Below are 10018 nucleotides of genomic sequence, written 5' to 3'. Positions count from 1 at the left end.
AACACATTAAACCTTGCAGGAGAACTTAAACCTTACTTAAAAGTCTTCTGTGATCCTAGCAAGCAGAGGCTTAAAAGCAAAACAAAAGCCAAAAACCAGGAAAGACAAATTATTTTCAATACATTCACATATACCTTAAAATATAATACAGATCGTCAGGGTAAGGGGTCGTGGGTGAGGATGCACATGAGTCTGTGCGCTGACAGCACTGCCAAAGAGGAGACCCAGCCTTGAGAGTGGGGTCAGGCCTGGCCGGGGTCTCAGAAGGGAAGGTCTCAAGGGCCTAAACCCTTGCATCAGATGGCCTCTACCAACAGCTCACAACCAGGGACCACTTGTTGTAGATGGAGCTCATTTTTGTAAGCTCATTCTGCAGGTTTGAATTCCCCAGGGTGATGTGTCATCAGTAGCACAGCCCTGACAGTGGGGTGGGGAGAGAGGGCCCACGGGATTTCTTCTCCTCAGAGTCTCTCCTACCAGCTTGCCCATCCTCCCACCCTGGCCCTGAAGGTCACTCTAATTCAGTGTCCCATTTGGGTATGTAAACAGCCCCAAACTTCTGCATGTACTTCTTAATGTACTCCTTGGTTTTGTGTCTCACATTCTCATTGCACTCCATGTCCTCGGGGTTCTTACAGTACTTCAGCTCCTTATTCATTATGCCGTGAGTAGCTTGCAAGCTAGGTGTTTGAAATCTTCAGTTGTGGTAATTCTTCCCACTTTGCAGTCAGGTTTCCAGTAAGGGTTCAGGCACTGGACGATGAACTGGGATATCTCTTTTCTGAATACTTCTTTGCTTTTCTTAGCCAGCTCACTGGGGGCATCTGCTTCTGCTGTCTTAGGCTTCTTTGAGGTCTTCATGGGATTTTCATCATATGTTGGGGTTCCCAGGTCCATCTCAGCTTCATGCTCAAGGCTGGCATCATCTCCTGGGCTTTCCCAAGGAGGAGGATCCCACTGAGTCTGCCTTGTGATCACATGGTAGTAGTAAATCTTCCCTTCTGGGTCTCGGGCTGTCTTCCAGTTGGGAGGTAAGACAATGGTTTTTGGTTTGGGAGGAGATGCGGGTGGTAAATCCAAGAGGTTATTTGTCACAACCATTTCAGGTGGCTGTAAGGGCTGAGGCTACCCTGGTGCAACTATTGTAGTCACGGCTGTGGCTAGCTGTACCACCACTCCTCGTGGGTGAGTTGTGAGAATCTGTTGTCCCTGGATGTACTGAAGACTTGGCTGGGCATAACTCTGTACAATTGGTGGAGTTGTCTGTGAATAGGGTGACATCACACCATAGACAGTTGGACAAGCCTGTCCTTGATAATATATGGTTGCTTGAGACTGTGCAGCAGAGTACTGCTGCTGTACACTCATGGACTGTTGGTTTGAATCCCAAACACCATAATTCTGTCCCTGGACTGGGCCTGGGGCTGGCACTGGCAGGATGGTGACACTGGGGTCTTGGTGTACCACACCATCACTTTGGGCCACACACTGTGAACTGGAAACTTCCACAGGGGCTGCCACATGTGGCACCACTGGCACAGGTGGAGGGGCAGCAAGGGGTTCTGTAGAATGTCCCACCAAGGGCTGAGAATAATCTTAAGGAGAAGGAGAACACACAGGATCCATGCTGGGTGTGGGGAGGAGCACCTTACCAGCATTAGGATTGCTGGGATCCACATAGGCCTGCATGGGGTAACCTGGTGGGTAGCCAGCAAAGTGGTGATGAGGGGCATGGTAGCCAAGAGAGTCATAGGGCAGTGGAGACGTCATTCCCAGGTTCTGCATCTGCTGCTGTTGTTTTTGAGCCTCCCGCTGAGCTACCTCCTGCTCAAACAACTTTCGATGCTCCTCTGTAGAAAGTTGATTGCGATCTTGAATTCATACTTTCTTTTTAGAAGTTGGTGTATCATATCTGCCACCTGGCCTTTTTGTTCCCCGCTCATAGGCAGAAGAAGGTGGTGAGAGGGAGCCCCTTCATTTCCTTTTCTCTTTATTTTGAGTTTGTTTGTCTGGGTCTCTCTTTCTTGACCTGTTAGGAGTTTTTGGGGCAACTTTGATCTCTGAAGCCAACAGCATCCCTTCCTTGTTCGGTTATTGTGCTCTCCTTTTCAGTTTGCCTTTTCTTTGGAATTCGATATACCTCCTTTAGGTCTTTCCAACTGTCCAGGAGCTTGGTGGCCAAATCACTTATATTTACTGTTTTATGTGGCTGTTCCTGGCTCTTCTCACTCTCCACATCAGGTACACCCTCCTCTTCATCTTGGGATGGTGTTTCCTCAGCAATAGGTTCGGCTAGTTTTGTGCCATTGCTCTGTTTAGGCTCTATTTCAGTGTCAGCCTCTGGTTCAGATGTGGGTAGCTTAATGGCCTCCACAGCAATTTCACTATCAACTTTGATTCAGGCAGCTGTTGTGTGAGTAGCTGTTGTTCCTCTTCTTCTATAGAGACGTTTTCTAACTGGTCAAGGTCCTTTTTGCCATCCTTGCCTTCTAGCTCACTGATAGCATCAGAGATCGCACTGTCCATGCCATTTTCACTTATAATTTTAAGTCTGCGAAACATTAGCTTCTTGAGGGTGTCTGTGTCAGCTTCTATGCTCAGCTTAGAGAACGTGTGTGAGCACGTGATGTATTCTCGGTAGAATACCCATCTCCTTCTCTCAGCTGAGGGACAGCAGTCTTGGTTTGAGACCAACATTGAGTAATAGGAAGTACTTTGCTTTCCTCCAACATATTTTTAGTAGGAATGGGTAAATGTTCCAAAGTCTTTATAATCTCTTCCTGAAACTTCTGGTTACTTTCCCGGCCATCACATAGTTCTTCCATCCAGATCCACAACAAAGGCAGCCCATGACGTTCCAGAAAGGACTTCAGGCAAGACTGTGAATGTGTGTTCTGTATGAGCTTGAGACGGGTAAGTTTCTGTTCCAAAGTTTCAATTCTAACCATTAGCCAGGATAAGCTGAGCACCTGGTTTTTATCAGAGAGACCCTCACCATTCTCCATCAGAGCTTCTAGCTCTCCATCCACCGAATCCTTCTTCCGAGATCGTTCTTTCTTCATTTTCCCTCCTGCTGCTCTGATGTTGACTCTGTTCTCTCCTCCCAGGTAACCCCGGCAATTAGCCAACCCACAGAAACATCTCTGTGCTTCCTTCCTGAACTGATAGTCAAATGTTAACTCTGAGCCTGAAGGAACCAGTTTGGTGGTAAAAATCCCAACTCTCAGTTGTCCGTTCACCATCCATTTTCGAGTCTCACAGTTTGGTTCATAGCTGTGATTCATGAACGGGAGCAATTTCCTTTTTGAGGGGCATCTATTATCTCATCATTCTTCAGGGCCATGAAATAGTAGTGGATGTTTTTGTTTCGTGCATACTCCTTTACCCGGGCTTTAAACTCTTTATGATCAAGTACCTCTCCACAATATTCCAGGACAAAGGTGTTCGAAGGAAGGTCTTTAGCAGGTCTCAAGCCCCAGCCTTTCTTTTCTGTGAGTATGACTTCCACATCTGCATGCTGTTTTCTTTGAAACCGTCTATTGGAACAATAATCCCCATTTGGACAACGAGAAGAACATTCAATCATGAGAAGATGATGAAGACAATCTTTCCCACATGCTATTTCACCTTGAGCTCTTTCATCTTTAGAAAGAGGTGTACACTCACACTGCATTCGCTTAATATCCCGATGGGATTTATTCTTCTTTCTTTCTGTTAAATAAACATTTTATTCAATCAGATCAAAGTAAGAAGGCATCTTCCCTTGTTTGGCACACTCCTTCCACCACTCTGGGTCCCTGAAGTCCTTCATGACACACAAAGGCCCAACCAATGCTGAGCTTAGAGGCACTGCTGTCTCTCCCTGCTCTACCTCCACTCTAACTTTCTTTCTGTCCTGAAGCTCACCATCACTTTCAGAATCACTCCCCAATTCCTGTCTCCTTTTTTTAAGAGGCCCTCTATCTTTCATATCATTTTTTTCTAAGTTTTTCAAAAGATCTTTCTCCTCATTCACAGCTAAAGAGTCCTTAATGGAATTGCTGCTTATTTCAGGTGCTTGCACTGACCCCTTGTCCTTCTGAAGGGACAGAAAAAAAATATTGGGCTGGCCTGAAGAGTGAGATCCTCCACATTGATCCCAATTCTCCTCCTCTTCACGGTCATCTGTTAAGGAATCTGGTACCTGCCCTTGAATTCGGTCATACACAACCCCAGTTCCAGGTGGTCTACCTGCTGATCTTGGATCCCAGTAGCCATTGCCTTGCCAGTAATTACCAGTCCCACTATACTGTTCTGCACTTTGCTGATACTTGTGTCCACCACAGGCTCCATAGCTGCTGTCAGGTTGCTGATATGTGATAGTAGGCTTTTCTTGTTGAGAGAAGTCCCACTCTAGATTTCTGAGCTCTTCTGATGATGAACGGAAACCATCCACTTGGGAGATCTCACAAGAAGAAAAATTTGACTCTGTTTTTCCCAGTCTACTATCTGGCCTGTTAGGGAAAGTGGTCTGTTGCCGAGACTTACTTGAGACATCTTCAAAATCATCAGAAGAATAAACTGGCAGCTCTTCTTTCTGCCTAGAAGTTATTTTGGCTTTCACTGCTTCCTCAGAGTTTGGATGACCTAGAGGATCATATTTTATGTCTGTATGACTGTAATATCAACCCCATCACTCTGAGGATGAGCAATTTCAGACAGGTGATTATCTATCTGTTTTTGGCTGGGCTGTGTAAAAGAGATTTCTGAATTCTTCTCTGTTGCTTCATGAAAGAAGAACTTCTCAGTTTGAGGACAGGCTTTACTTGCTATACTCTCAAATTTTTCCTCATATGAATGCCTCCTTGGCTCCAATCGCTCATCTTCCCAGTGGTCAGAATAGTGTCTGTAACTTTGACTGCTCCGAGAAGAACAAGGACTTGTTTCTTCCATGGGAAAGTAGAATTCTTTGGCACAACCACAACAGACTGAAGACAGTTTCTTGGGATACTGCTATCATCAAAATCTGTATCTTCCGAATCACTTTCATCACTTGAACTTTTGGAAGAACCAGAATAATCTTCATGGACAGTGGATACAACCTCTGAGGCATGACCACTACTGTCACATTTTAAGGTATATGTTACACCATCACTGTCCTCCATGATTAAATTCAAATCTCAAGAAGAAAATACAACTTCTGAGTCATCAGAAGTACGTGCATGTCCTCTTCCACCTTCTTCATCTAAAGAGATTTCTGGTCTTCCTCTTCTATCAGGCAGTATGGAGTTCCCTTTTTCTTGAGTCTTTTGCACACATTTCCCAGATAGTCCATTATTATGCCTGTTTTCCCAGGAAGTAAATCCTCTTCCTGAATGAGGAAGACCACTAGCTACTTCTATTATTTCTTTCTCTGCATGCTTTAAAAAACTCTGAGCTTTTACTCTTCAGCACAGCATCCAAAACTGGAGATGTATTCTCTCCACATTGCAAGAGAGTTAAACTGTCTACGTTTGTCCCTCGTGTAAGACTCTGAAGAGATGAAGCAATACATGAGCTCCCTGTAGGTGGAAATAAATCATCAAAATGATTAACAGAAGCTGAACTAGTACTACCAACACTCTGCATATATTCTCCACATGCAAATTTTGAGTGCTGATCTGTCAGACTTCCATTATCACATATAACTGTTTTTGATTTCAAATGCACATTCATAAAGCTATTTGAAGAAATCTTCGTTACTAAAGGCTCAGTATTTTCAGCTCCGAATGACACAAAGAAGGGCAGTTGTCGTTTAAAGTACAGTATATATCTGAATCTTTGGTTTTACATCAAGAAACTCTCACATCAACTGGTTCTTTAACTATTGTTTTGGAATAATCTATAGTCATAACTGGCAAAGATATGAATTGATCCTGGTGTGGTGACACTGGAGGTTCTGTTTCTCTAAATGGGCTTTCTGACTTACTATGCTGCATGCGAGTATCATCCAAGTTTTTTTCTTTACATCTATTAATGTTTTGAAATCCATTTGATGAAAGCATGCACGTTTTGACCAAAGGGGATACCTCTGATCCATTCACACTATCATCAGAAGACATCAAAACAGTGTCACGTTTAGAAGTGCAAAATGTTGCCAAATCAGATTCTGCCCCAGGAGATCCATTTATATTAAATTCGGTGGGACAATAACTTCTTAATTGATCATTCTTCACTTTACATAAAGAGTCTAATTCCTTAATACTGTCATAGCTATCATGTCCTATAAATTCAGACTTAAAAACAGGTGATTCATCTAGCTTTTTAAAAGTAGGTGAATCATTTAATCGATTTGATGGAGATGGCGACCCAATCTTCTCTCTTTCAGGAACTTTACTAATCACTCTTAATTCACTACCTTTTGAACAAGGAGTCTGTAAACTAAAAGAATGAGACTGTTTGATTTCCTCATTCAATTCTGTACAACATAAAGAATTTTTAAATTTATCAGACTTGGTTGCAGGTTTTGAAGGGCAGACTTATAATGGGAAGCACTCTTACTGTGCTTGGAATATGATGACCCGTGTTGGAATCCCTGTTCATTAGTGGGAGAATAACATATTTTCATTGCTTCATTTTCTGAAGTCCTTTTGGATTCTCCTTCTAATTTTGAAGAAGGCTTTCCTCTTTTTTCCATCTCTAAGTAAGAGGACTCAGTTTTACAGTCTCCATCAGATTTAGAATAGGAGGATGGCGTCTTATGTCTCTGTAAGAGCAAGGAGGAGACAAGGTGTGCCTTGAGTATGTCTTCTTATACTAACCATCCGAGTCAGAACTTTGTCTTGACCTGTTATCTGTATATGGAAGAGACTAGCGTGCCCTCTCTCGATAAGGGGAACTCCTATGGTAACGACCATCATAATGAGAGTCGTCATAATGGGATCGTTCTGACCGAGAATAGGGTGAAGTAGTTCTAGAACCTCTGTCAGATCTAAAACGAAACCTGCTCTACCTTCGCTCTCTCTCTGGTCTACAGCGAGAAGATATATAACAAGTATCTCTTTCAAGTTTTGAGTAGCTAAAATATTTATCATCTCTCTCTGTTTTAGATTGTGAAGATTTGAGGAGCTCTGCTTAATGTGTAATGCAGATGCACACTGGACATTAGGGAGGGAGAAGGCCCGAACAGAATTCTGTGTTTAATTTTTTTTGTCCTGCCTTTAAATTTTATTCCAGCAGAGGTATGAATGCCAGAGGGGGATCCTCTTCCAAGCTTGCCTTTTTTGGGTGCTCTCCCTCTGCCCTAGGGTACTGTTAAGAGTTCTCAACATGCAGTCATCCCTCAGCATGAGCAAGGAATTGGTTCTAAGGCTCCCCCTGCCCCCCCCAGTCCCCTGTGATTGCTGAAATCTCTTATATAAAATGGAGTAATACAGTCTGCCCTCAGTACCCCGGGGCTCCACATTGGAGGATTCTGCATCCAAGGATTCAATCTACTGCAATTCAATTTACGGTTGGTTGAATCCGGGGTGCAGAACCCATGGATACAGCGGGGTAATTGTATTTATTTCACTCTATTATAGCTTAACATTTCTGGTTAAATTTACCGTGGTCTGTCTCCTGGTTGGACCTAGATTGGTAGAGGTGTGATGACTTGTTTGAGTTTGGGACAAAGAAGTGAGCATGAGTAGCACTTTCTCCCCTCTCTTTGGGAATAAGCTGCACACAGAAAGCATGCATTGGGCCCCATTTCTCCATAAATATTACAAGGGCAGGTGGCAAAATAGTCTGTGTCCAGTGCTGTCTGTGGCTGGATGCATATGTCTGTATCATTATGGGCCTCAGTGTAAGGAAGCCCTCTTTTACACAGATATAAGGCTGAAATTAGAGAATGAGCATTATTAGTAATAAAGACAATACATCATGTTCCACATACCTCTTGTCTACTTATGAATTACTTTAGAACCTGGGTGAGGAAGAGGTTAACATGCTTCACTTAAGGGAAAAATCTTATTACTATTTCTTTTGACAAGTTGAGTGTGAATTGGTTTTATCACTTCCTAGGCTTGTTCTATTCATAATTAACATATATTGAAACTTACATTAATATAAACAGACAATCCTGCAATATTTGCTGTCAGAAAATAGATAAGGGACAACCTTCAAATCCAACTTTTGTGTAGTTGGGCCTTCAACTATAAGCAGGTTTTAGTTATTTTTCTAAGTTTCTTATGCTTTTCATGGTGAGTTGAATATCTTTATTATAAAAAAAAGGTTTCTCTGTAAAACTAAACGTTTTAAAGAACATATACAACATACATAAGGGTCTCAAAATGCTCACTTTTCATAAAAATGACATCTATTTCCATAGACGAGTTCATCAACATCCTGACAGCTGATGGAAAAGTGACACTTAGGCTTTAGGGTCTAGATCACAGATTCTGTCACCTAGGAAGCTTTCAAGTACAGCAAGTAATAGAAAAACCCAACTGAGAATGGCTTACATAGAGTGAACCAATTAACTTCCTTTGAAACTACAGAGATACATGTTGCTAGGAGTGAAACTAGAAGCTCACATAATGTGACTTAGAACCTAGTTTCTTTCAGTTTTTAACTGTCCCTTCCCTGGTGTTGACTGTTTTTGGACAAACTCCCTCCCTCCCCCCACCCCCCAGTTCATAATCCTAAACTGACTTTGAGGAACTCTAAGAATTACATGAATCCTTTTTGTGAAACAAAGAGAATCTATATCATATATTCAGCGAAAGTGTCTAAGAGTTACTGATTGGACCAACTTAGGTAATCGTGCCAATTCCAAAACATTCAGAGATGACACATTCAGATTGGCTCTATGAATCAGGGCCTTTCTCTGGGGCAGGTGAGGCCCATTTTCCATCTAAATCACAACGGTGAGAATGGAGGGACGGGGTAGGTACTGAAAAGAAATTCAGGCTATTACTCCAAGAAGGAAGAAAAATAGATACTGGACAGCCATATAACAGGTATTCATTATAGGTACTTCCAGAGTCTATTTCCTATTTACTCAAAGAAATTTAAGACTTTAGGTAGCCCCCAAATTCACATATTTTCTGCATGTTACCTAACATATTTTTAGAAAATAAAAAGGTAAAATAATGTGAAATGATTTAATTTCTATAAGTGATCTTATAATCAAAGAGACCTTGCTACAAAAGTGAAACTTTATCTAGAGATTTTATATTCAGTAAAGTGTTCACATTCAAGAGCAAATTCTCATTCTGATGATTCATGAAGTCACTTGTGATATTCCTTCTTTAGTGTGGTGTTTATATAAAAACATGAGTCTCTAAAATTGCCATGGCAAAAACACATTTTGAAGCTTGATAGCCTTCTTTTCACAAAGCATGGTTTCCATCATTGTCTTGGATCACACTGTACCTTATGTTCATTCTCTGGTACAGAGCTCCAGCAGCTTTTTTTTTTTTTTTTTTTTTTTGCTTTTTCTCTTGCCCTGCATCTTAATCTTCAAGCATTCTCCTACAGTCATGTTCTGGTTTTCCCTTTGTCAACCTCCACCACTTCCACTCCCTCCTAGACTCCTAGTACTTTTTTCAAGCTAAAGTTCTTTACATTTAACTGCTGAAATCCAAGAAAGAGCCTGTAGTGAAATGAAGACTTGCAGTTTTCCCCACCTGCTTAGTTGCTTGCATTCTGTCTTCAGCCACTACAGTTTGAATCTGCCTCAAGTCATCAGTGGCATTAATCTTTATCCTACCAAAATATTTACATGGTTGATAACCCCTTTTTCTTTGATCCTCTTATCTGATTGGTCTTCCTCTGTCACTCCTAAGACATAGCCATGTCTTTCTGTTCTATTAATTTCTCTCACTGCTCTTTTATGCATCAAATAAACAGGTTAAGTAAGGCTCTGAAAGTACTCACCTTTCTGGTCTCAATCTTTCAACTTCCTCTTCCATTTCTTTTTCCATTACCACATTGACTATTTACTGCTCAAGACATGTCATCTGTGTTTTTCTCCAAGGTTCCCTTGGAAATATTTTCCTTCAAGGCTCAGCTTAAA

The 10018-nt window shown here is 41.9% G+C and overlaps 1 pseudogene; it reads right to left on the bottom strand.

The window, feature by feature from the left end:
• Nucleotides 1-511: 511 nt before the first annotated feature.
• On the bottom strand, nt 512-6670 carry LOC115856674 (histone-lysine N-methyltransferase SETD2 pseudogene; annotated as a pseudogene).
• Nucleotides 6671-10018: the final 3348 nt, after the last annotated feature.

The sequence above is a fragment of the Globicephala melas genome, chromosome 17 (assembly GCF_963455315.2).
Source record: "Globicephala melas chromosome 17, mGloMel1.2, whole genome shotgun sequence".
In the NCBI taxonomy this organism is placed as follows: Eukaryota; Metazoa; Chordata; class Mammalia; order Artiodactyla; family Delphinidae; genus Globicephala; species Globicephala melas.
This window is presented reverse-complemented; position numbering and strand designations above follow the sequence as displayed.